Source organism: Vulpes lagopus, chromosome X, assembly GCF_018345385.1.
Source record: "Vulpes lagopus strain Blue_001 chromosome X, ASM1834538v1, whole genome shotgun sequence".
Taxonomy (NCBI): domain Eukaryota; kingdom Metazoa; phylum Chordata; class Mammalia; order Carnivora; family Canidae; genus Vulpes; species Vulpes lagopus.
In genome coordinates, this window is record NC_054848.1 from 65,803,622 (window position 1) to 65,814,524 (window position 10,903).

Sequence of the window (10,903 nt, forward strand, 5' to 3'; positions counted from 1 at the left end):
TTTCCCAAAATGGTTGGATCATCATTACCAAAAATTCACCATAACCGCATCAAGAAACAAAAAAAAAAGTTTAAACCACATTGTGTGACTTGGGATCTTTACTGCTTTTTTTAAAAAAAAAAAATTGCCACACTGACAGAAAATGAGGTAGTGGGTAGGAGAGGACAGACTCATGAATGTGAGCAAGACAGGAAGGGAAATTTCAGAGTGGAGTTGAGAAGAGGGTGGGGAGAGACAGGATTCAGGAGAGGGGAGGGGAGGGACATGGAAAGCCATTTCTTAAAGATCAGGCATGTTCTTATTCCATATCATGTTCTTCTCCTTTACCTTCATCCTGCCAGGCACTTTCCTTGAGTTTAATTTCACCTACAGTTTCTACCTTTTCCTCAGCTTGGCTGCTCTCCACAGCATCCACTGGAGGCTGGGCTGTTGCCTTATCAGCAGCATCTTCTGCAGTGGGGTAGTGGCAGCAACAGTGAGAGCAGCAGGCACATTGGTTTGTTTAAGCACCTCCGTGGCTGGGGTGTCTTCAGAGGACCATGAGTTGTTAGTGGAAGCTTTAGTGGCACTTTCTGTCTCAGCAGAGCTGGGCTCCTCCTCTGAGGGGACATAGCCTGGGGGACTGCCTGCTCTTTGGCAGCATCAGGGGAACTCTCCCCCCTTCTCCTCGGAAGCCAGTTTCCTCAGGCTTGGGGCTGGAGGTAGGGGCTGCATCCGTGGGAGTAGAACTTTCTCCCTCCTTCTCCATGCTGTCAGGAACAGGGGCTTCATCCTTCTGTTCGCCTCTGACTCAGCAGCTTGAGCATCACCCTTCTTCTCTCCTTTGAGCTTTTTCCTTATGTGTCCATGGAATTTAGCCTGAATTTTGGCTGAGGCCTTATGAGCTTTATCTTCTGGTTTGATGTCATCTTGTTCGTTCTTTTGGTTCTCATTATTTTTTTTTTTTACCAGTTTGCTTCTTCTCATACAGCACAACACGGTTGTATCATCCTTTGGCTTCTGCCCACGTTCTCTCCATCAAGAGATTTATTTTAGACCTAAAGATCCCTGCAGATTGAAAGTGAGGGGATGGAGAAATATTTATTATGCAAATGGACATGAAAATAAAGCCTGAGTAGTGATACTTATATCAGACAAAATAGATTTTAGACCAAAGACTAGCAAGGGATGAAGAAGGGCACTATATCATAATAAAGGGGTCGATACCACAGGAAGATCTAACAATTGTAAATATTTTTGCACCCAACTTTGAAGCACCAACATATGTAAAACAATAATAAAATAAAGGAATTCATTGAAAATAATATAAGAATAGGGGACTTCAACACCCCAATTACATCAATGAACAGATCATCTAGGCAGAAAGTCAACAAGGAAAAAATAGTTTTGAATGACACACTGGACCAGATGAACTTAACAGATATATTCAGAACATTTCATCCTAAAGCAGCAGAATACACTTTCTTTTCTTTTCTTTTCTTTTCTTTTCTTTTCTTTTCTTTTCTTTTCTTTTTTTCTTTTCTTTTCTTTTTTTTTAAATATTTTATTTATTTATTCATGAGAATACACAGAAAGGAGAGAGAGAAGCAGAGACACAGGCAGAGGGAGAAGCAGGATCCATGCAGGGAGCCTGATGTGGGACTGGATCCAGAGTCTCCAGGATCACACCCTTGGCTGCAGGTGGCGCTAAACTGCTGAGCCACCGGGGCTGCCCTACACTTTTCTTTTCAAGTGCAGTTGGGACATTCTCCAGAATAGATCACATAGTAGGTCAAAAATCAGGCCTCAAAAAGTACAAAACAACTGAGATCATACCATGGATATATTCTGAGCACAATGCTATGAAACTTACAGTCAATCACAAGAAAATATTTAGAAAGATCACAAATATATGGAGGTTAAAGAACATGCTACTAAAGAATGAATAGGTCAACCAGGAAATTAAAGAAGAAATTAAAAAAATACATGGAAACAAATGAAAATGAAAACATTATGGTCCAATGACTCTTGGATGCAGCAAAAGCAGTCCTAGGAAGGAAGTATATAGTAATTCAGACCTACCTCAAGAAGCAATAAAAATCTCAAATAAATAAACCAAACCTTATACAAAGAAGGAGCTAGAAAAAGAATAGAAAATTAATCCTAAAGTGAGCAGAAGTAGGGAAATAAAAAAGTTTAGAACAGAAATGAATGATATAGACACTTAAAAACAAAACAAAACCTCCCAAACAGGAGAACAGATCAATGAAACCAGGAGTGGGTTCATTGAAAAAAATTAATAAAATCAATAAAATCCTACCTAGATTTATCAAAGAGAAAGATTCAAGTTCATAGTGAAAAGTGAGAGGAGAAATATCCAACACCACAGAAATACAATTATAAGAGATTATTATGAAAAACAATATGCCAATGAATTGGAAAACCTGGAAAACCTGGGTAAATTCCCAGAAACACATAAACTACCAAAAGTGAAACAGGAAGAAATAGAAAACTTGAACAGATTAATAGCCAGCAAAGAAATGGAATCAGTCATTAAATCTCCCAATAAACAACACTCCAGGGCCAGAGCACTTCACAGGTGAATTCTAGCAAACATGTAAAGAGGAGTTAATATGTACTCTTCTTAAACTATTCCAAAAAGGAGAAACAGAAAGAAAACTTCAAAATTCATTCTATGAGGCTAGCATTACCCTGATACCAAATCCAGATAAAGACACTATAGAAAAAGAGAACTATAGGCCAATATCCCTGATGACCATGGATGCAAAAATTCTCAATAAAATACAAGCAAAATGAATCCAACAGTACATTAAAAGAATCAGTCACCACATTCAAGTGGGATTTATTCCTGGGCTGCAAGTGGTTCAGTATTCACAAATCAATCAATGTGACACACTACATAAATAAAAGAAAGGATAAGAAACATGATCTTTTCAAGGGATCCCTGGATGGCTTAGCAGTTTAGCACCTGCCTTTGGCCCAGGGCATGATCCTGGAGTCATGGGATCGAGTCCCACGTTGGGCTCCCTGCATGGAGCCTGCTTCTCTCTCTGCCTGTGTCTCTGGCCTCTCTCTCTATGTCTCTCATGAATAAATAAATAAAATCTTAAAGAAAGAAACATGATCTTTTCAATAGATGTAGAAAAAGCATTTGACAAAGTACACCATCCATTCATGATTAAAAACTCTCAACAATGTAGGGTTAAAGTGAACATACCTCAACATCATAAACATATGTGAAAAATACACAGCTAATATCATGCTCAATGGGGAAATCAGAGCTTTTCTTCTTCAGACAGTAATAAGACAAGGATATTCACTTTCACCACCATTGTTTAACATAGTACTAGAAGTCCTAGCCACAGCAATCAGAGAACACAAAAAAATAAAAGTTATACAAATTGGCAAAGACAAAGTGAAACTTTCACTATTTGCAGAGGCATGATATTCTATTTAGAAAACCTGAAAGACTCCAACACAAAAACTGCTAGATCTGATACACAGTCAGAGAAAGACAAATATCATATGATTTCACTCATATGTGGAATTAAGAAACAAAAAAAGAAGCATATAGAAGAAAAGAGAGAGAGAGGCAAACAAAGAAACAGACTCTTAACTATAGAGAACAAACTAATGGTTACCAGAGGGGAGGTGGATGAGGAGACTGGTTAAATAGGTGATGGGGATTAAGGAGTGCACTTGTTGTGACAAGCAACCGGTTTTGTATGGAAGTGTTGAGTAACCATATTGTATACCTGAAACTAATATTATGCTGTATGTTAACTGGAATTTATTTGTTTATTTATTTATTTATTTACTTTTGTTTTTTTATTTTATTTATTTTTTACTTATTTATTTTTAAAGATTTTATTTATTTTTTTTCATGAGAGACATAGAGAGAGAGGCAGAGACACAGGCAGAGAGAGAAGCAGGCTCCATGCAGGGAGCCCAATGTGAGATTCGATCCTGGAACTCCAGGATCACACCCTGGGCTGAAGGCAGGCGCTCAACCACTGAGTCACCCAGGTGTCCCTGTTGACTGGAATTTAAATAAAAACTTTAGAAAACATAAAAGTGTTTCTGAACATAAAAAAATTTAAAAACCAACCACTAAATTTCATTAGATTTGATGCTTCTGGCTAGGAATAATTTAAACATAGAATAGCAAAGTGTATTTTTAAAGGAGATTTTAAATGAATTTTTAAAGGAGATTAAGGCTCTATTATACTAGTTTAAAATGGTTCTTTGTATTTTATTTATATTTGTATTAAGTTTTTCAATATTAATTACATTACAGTTAACATACAGTGTTATATTAGTTTCAGATGTACAATTTAATGATTCAAAACTTCTATACATTACTCAGTGCACATGATAATAACTGGACTCTTAACTGTATCTATCTGTCCATAGATATATACCTCTCATTTTTTATCCATTTATCTAACAATTGAGATTCAGGCTGCTTCCATAATTTGGCTCCTGTAAAAAATGCTGCAATATTCAATTCCAGAAGAAACAGAGAACCCCCCTCAAAATCAATAAAAATAGGTTAACACACCAACATATAAGAGTGAAGCTTGCAAAACTTAGAGACAAAGAGAAAATCCTAAAAGCATCTCAGGACAAGAGGTCCATAATCCACAGAGGTAGAAACATAAGGCAGGCAGCAGATCTATCCACAGAGACCTGGCAGGCCACAAAGGACAAGCATGATATATTCAGGGTACTAAATGAGAAAATCATGCAGCCAAGAATACTTTATACAACAAGGCTGATACTCAGAATAGAAGGAAATATAAAGAGTTTCCAGGACAAACAGAAACTAAAAGAATTTGTGATCACTAAACCAGTCCTACAAGAAATATTAAAGGAGATCCTCAAAGAGAAGAGAGAGCTCAAAAGTAACATAGGCCAGAAAGGAACAAAAACAATATACAGAAACAGTGACTTTATAGGAAATACAATGGCACTAAATGCATATCTTTCCATAGGTACTCTGAATGTAAATGGGCAAAATGATCCAATAAAAAGACACAAGGAATCAGAATGGATAAAAAACGAAGACTTATCCATATGTTCTTCACAAGAGACTCAAGTTAGACCCAAAGGCACCTCCAGATTGACAGTGAGGAGGTGGAGAACCATTTATCATGCTAACGGGCATCAAAGAAAGCTGGGGTAGTAATCCTTATATCAGACAACCTAGATTTTAAACCAAAGACTAATAAGAAATAAAGAAGGTCACTATATCATAATTAATGGGTCTATCCAACAAGATCTAACAATTGTAAATATTTATTGTTGGCAAATTGAATTCCAATAAAAAATATACAAAAAAATTATGCCCCTAACATGGAAGCAGCCAATTATATGAACCAATGTATAACAAAATTAAAGAAATACATTGATAATAATATAAAAATAATAGGGAACTTTAACACCCTGCCCACTGCAGTGGTCAACTCATCTACGCAAAAGATCAACAAGGCAACATGGGCTTTGAATGACACACTGAACCAGATGGATTTCAAAGGTATATACAGAGCATTTCATCCTAAAGTAACAGAATAAACATTCTTCTCAAGTGCACTGGAACATCCTCCAGAATAAATCACATACTGGGTCACAAATCAGGTCTCCATCAGTACCAAAAGATTGGGATTATCCACTGCCGATTTTCAGACTTCAATGCTTTGAACCTTGAACTCAATCACAAGAGGAAATTTGGAAGGAACTCAAATACTTGGAGGTTAAAGCTCATCCTACTATAGAATAAATGAACCAATCAGGAAATTAAAGAATGATTTTAAAAATTCATGGAAAAAAATGAAAATGAAGACACAACTAACAGTTCAAAACCTTTGTGATGCAGCAAAGGCAATCCTAAGAGGGAAGTATAGAACAATGTCAACTATTCTCAAGAAATAAGAAAGGCCTCAGGATGCCTGGGCACCTCAGAGGTTGAGCATCTGCCTTTGGCTCACGGCATAATCCCAGGGTCCCAGATCAAGCCCTGCATTGGGATCCTTGTGGGGAACCTGCTCCTCCCTTGCCTGTGTTTCTGCATCTCTCTTGCTCTCTCTCATGAATAAATAAATACAATCTTTAAAAAAAAAGAAATAAGAAAGGTCTCAAATACACAACCTAACCTTACACCTAAAGCAGCTAGAGAAAAAAGAGCAAATAAAGCATAAACCCAGCAGGAGAAGAGAATTAATAAATATTAGAGCAAAATCAATGAAATAGAAACCCAAAGAAAAGTAGAACAGAACAAAGAAACTAGGAACTAGTTCTTTGAAAGAATAAGACTGATAATCTCCTGGCAGACTTATCAAAAAGAAAAGAGAAAGCACTCAAATTAATTAACTCATGAATTAAAGAGGAGATATCACAATCAACACTGAAGAAGTACAAACAATTATAAGAACATGTTTTTAGGAGGGCACCTGCGTGGCTCACTCAGTTATGCATCAGCGTTCAGCTCAGGTTATGGTCTTGGGATCTGGGATCAAGCCCCAAATTGAGCTTCTTGCTTAGTGGGGAGCCTGCTTCTCATTCCCTCCCCACTCATGCTTGCACTCTCCCTCTTTCTCTCAAATAAATAAATAAAATCCTTCTTTTAAAAAAGAACATATTATGAGCAACAATATGGAAACAAATTAGGTAATATAGAAAAAATGGAAGCATTCCTGGAAACATATAAACTACCAAAACTGAAACAGGAAGAAACTAAAAACCTGAATAGATTCATAATCAGCAAGCAAATTGAAGCAGTAATCAGAAAATCCCAGCAAACAAGAATCCATGACTGTATGACTTCTCAGGGGAATTGTGCCAAACATTGAAAGGACAATAATACTTACCTTCTGAACTGTTTCAAAAAACAGAAATGGAAGGACATCATCCAAACTCTTCTTATGAGGCCAGCATCACCTTAATTCCCAAACCAGACAAAGATCCCACCAAAAAGGAGAATTATAAACCAGTATCCGTGATGAACATGGATGCCAAAACTCTCACCAAGATACTAGCCAATAGGATCCAACAGTACATTAAAAGGATTATTCATCATGATGAATGGAGTTTATTCCTTGTCTACAAGCACGGTTCAACATCTTCAAATCAATCAGTATGATACACTGCATTAATAAAATAAGGTCAAGAACCATATGATCTTCTCAATAGATGCAGGACAAACATTTGGCAAAGTACAGCATCCTTTCTTGATTAAAACTCTTCACATTAAAAAAAAAAAAAAAAAAAAAAAAAAAAAAAAAAAAAAACTCTTCACATTGTAGCAACAGAGAGAACATACCTCAATATCATAAAACCCATATACAAAAAGCCAACAGCAAATATCATTCTCAATGGGGAAAAACTGAGAACTTTTCCCCTAAGGTCAGAAATACAACAGGGATGTCCCTGTGTGTTCTAAGCCTGTCAGTGCATTTCCAAGTCTCCAGTTCTTCAAGCTGCTAACTGTGATTGCAGAATCTCACCACTGTTGTTCAACATAGTACTAGAAGTCCTAGCCTCAGCAGTCAGACAACACTGAGGGGGGCACTTGACGGGTTGAGCACTGGGTGTTATACTATATGTAATCAAATCGAACTCCAACAAAAGATATACAAAAAAATAAATTATGAAAGGAAAAAAAGATTATCAGACAAGAAAAAAGACTTAATCAGAAAAAAAAAGAAAAGAAGTCATCTAAATCGGAAAGAAGTCAAACTCTCACTCCTCACAGATAACATGATACACTATGTGAAAAACCCAAAGGGATGCCTGGGTAGCTCAACGGTTGAGTGTCTGCCTTTGGCCCAGGGCAAGATCCGGTCTTGAGTCCCACATCAGGCTCCTTGCAAGGAGCCTGCTTCTCCCTCGGCCTGTGTCTCTGCCTCTCTCTGTGTGTCTCTCAGGAACAAATAAATAAAATCTTTAAAAAAGTGAAAAACCCAAAGATTCCACCCCAAATTTGCTAGAAGTCATACAGGAATTCAGCAATGTGGCAGGATACAAAATCAATGCACAGAAATCAGTGGCATTTCTATACAATAAAAATGAGACAGAAGAAATAGAGATTAAAGAATAAATCCCATTTTCAATTGCATCAAAATTTGTAAGATAACTAGGAATAAATCTAACCAAAGAGGCAAAGTATCTGTACTCAGAAAATTATACAACACTCATGAAAGTAATTGAGAAAGACACAAAAAAAATGGAAGCAATCCTTATCAAAATAACATCAACATTTTTTTCACAGAGCTGGGACAAATAATTCTAAAATTTTTATGGAAGTAGAAAACATTATGAATAGGCAAAGGAAATTTGAAAAAGAATACCAAAGCTGGCGGCATCACAATCCTGGACTTCAAGCTGTATTACAAAGTGGTAATCATCAAGAGAGCATCACACTGGCACAAAAAAAGACACATATAGATCAATGAAATAGAATAGAGAACCCAGAAATGGGCCCTCAACTCTATGGTCAACTAATCTTTGATAAAGCAGGAAAGAATATTCAATGGAAAAAAGAACAACCTCTTCAACAAATGGTGTTGAGAAAATTGGACAGCCACATGCAGAAGAATGAAAATGGACCATTTTCTTACATCATACACAAAAATACACTCAAAATGGGTGAAAGATCTAAATGCGACACCCAAATCCATCAAACAGAGAAAAACACGGGCAACAACCTCTTTGACCTTCTGCAGCTATTTCTTGCTAGAAAGGTCTCCAAAGGCAAGGGAAACAAAGGCAAAATTGAACTATTGGGCCTTCATAAAGATAAAAAGCTTTTGCACAGCAAAGGAAAGCATAGACAAAACCAAAAGATAACCTAAAGAATGAAAGGAAATATTTGCAAATGACTTATCAGATAAAGACTATCAGTGTTAGTATCCAAAGTCTATAAAGAACTTATCAGAGGCAGGGAAAGATGGTGGAAGAGTAGGGTCCCCAAGTCACCTGTCCCCACCAACTTACCTAAATAACTTTCAAATCATCCTGAAAAACTATGAATTTGGTTTGAGATTTATTTTTTAAAGGATTTCTTTCTTTTTAAAAAAAATTTATTTATTTATTCATGAGAGAGAGAGAGAGAGAGAGAGAGAGAGAGAGAGAGAGAGAGAGAGAGAGGGAAGCAGGCTCCATGCAGGGAGCCCAACACAGGACTCTATCCCGGGAATACAGGATCACGCCCTGGGCCAAAGGCAGGCGCTAAACCACTGCGCCACCCAGGGATCCCCTGGCCTGAGATTTAAAGAGAGAACAGCTGGAATGCTACAGTGAGAAGAGTTCGGGTTCTATCAAGGTAGGAAGACGGAAAAAAATAAAGAAATAAAAAAGCATACAAGGAGGAAGGGCCCCGAGAGGAGCCCACTAAGGCCTACCAGGTGAGTGCCCCCAGGACAGGAATCCCAGTCCTGGAGAAGGAGGAGCTTTTCCAATCTTCCTAGATGGAAAGGCGCTCCCAGGGAGCTCGGGCAGGATCCCAGGAGGGGCGGGGATGCCCTCAGGCTCCCAGGGACACTAACAGGGACCTGAGCCCCGGGGAGAGTGCTCCACACACTGCAGGCCAAGCTTCCTAAAGGGCTGGAGCCCGTGGCCAGCGCATTTTCAGGAGCAGCTTGCGAGACCAATGAGGCAGCTGCTCTGCACGAGGAGGGGGCTGTGCGGCCCTGGGAACATGATTCCAGTGGTGCAGGCCCCAGGGCCAAGGGCAATTGGGGGACACAGTCCAAGATCCGGCACTTCCCCTGGGACAGGCGGAGGCCGAGAGGGCCCAGGATAGTGAGGACACTCCAGCCTCCGGTCGGCCCTGAGCTGTGCAGATCGGCACCCCTCATCCCCAGAGCATCAAGGTTCCCTGCCAACTGGGAGATGCAGTAGTTAAAGCAGAAGCTGATACCAGAGTTGGAGAGCTGGCCGCCTCCACTGTGGTTGTTCCTCCTGGTGTCACCTTGTACCTGGGACTGAGCAGGGGCCTCACAGGATACACAGTTCCCAACGAGCTGTGCACCTGGCAGGGGGCTGGGAAGCTCTGCCAGGTGCACACACCTGAGAATCAGCACAGCAGGCCCCTCCCCCCAAGAGACCATGTGGAAGGACAGGAGAATAGCAAGTTATTGACAAAGCAGCACTTGAAAGTTCCAAGGAAAGTCGAGGGATTTACAGTATATAGAATGAGAGGATACTCCCCCTTATTTTTGGGTTCTGTTTGCTTCCCCCGCCTTTTTTTCCCTCTATTTTTCCCCCTTTTCCAGTAAACCTGTTTATAGCCACTCTGCACAGAGAAAAATGACTGGAAGGAAAACCACACCACAAAAGATTCAGAAACAGTCTTCTCTCCCACAGAGTTACAAAATTTGGATTACAATTCAATGTCAGAAAGCAAATTCAGAAGCACTATTATAAAGCTACTGGTGGCTCTAGAAAAAAGCATAAAGGACTCAAGAGACTCCATGACTGCAGAATTTAGATCTAGTCACGCAGAAATTAAAAATCAATTGAATGAGATGCAATCCAAACTGGAGGTCCTAAAGAGGGTTAACGAGGTGGAAGAATGAGTGACAAAGAAGACAAGTTGATGGCAAAGAAGGAAGCTGAGGAAAAAAGAGAAAACAATTAAAAGATCATGAGGACAGGTTAAGGGAAATAAATGACACACTCAAAAGAAAACATCTACATTTCATTGGGGTTCTTGAGGGCGATGAAAGGGACAGAGGACCAGAAAGTGTACTTGAAACAATCATAGCTGAGAACTTCCCTAATTTGGGAAGGGAAATAAGCATTCAGATACAGGAGAAAGATCCCCCCCCTAAAATCAATAAAAATCACTCAACACCTCAACATTAAATAGTGAAACTTGCAAATTCCAAAGACAAGGAGAATATCC

At 38.9% G+C, this 10,903-nt stretch overlaps 1 pseudogene; it reads right to left on the reverse strand.

Annotated features, from left to right (window-relative positions):
• Positions 1-286: 286 nt before the first annotated feature.
• Positions 287-9,854, reverse strand: LOC121482563 (annotated as a pseudogene).
• Positions 9,855-10,903: the final 1,049 nt, after the last annotated feature.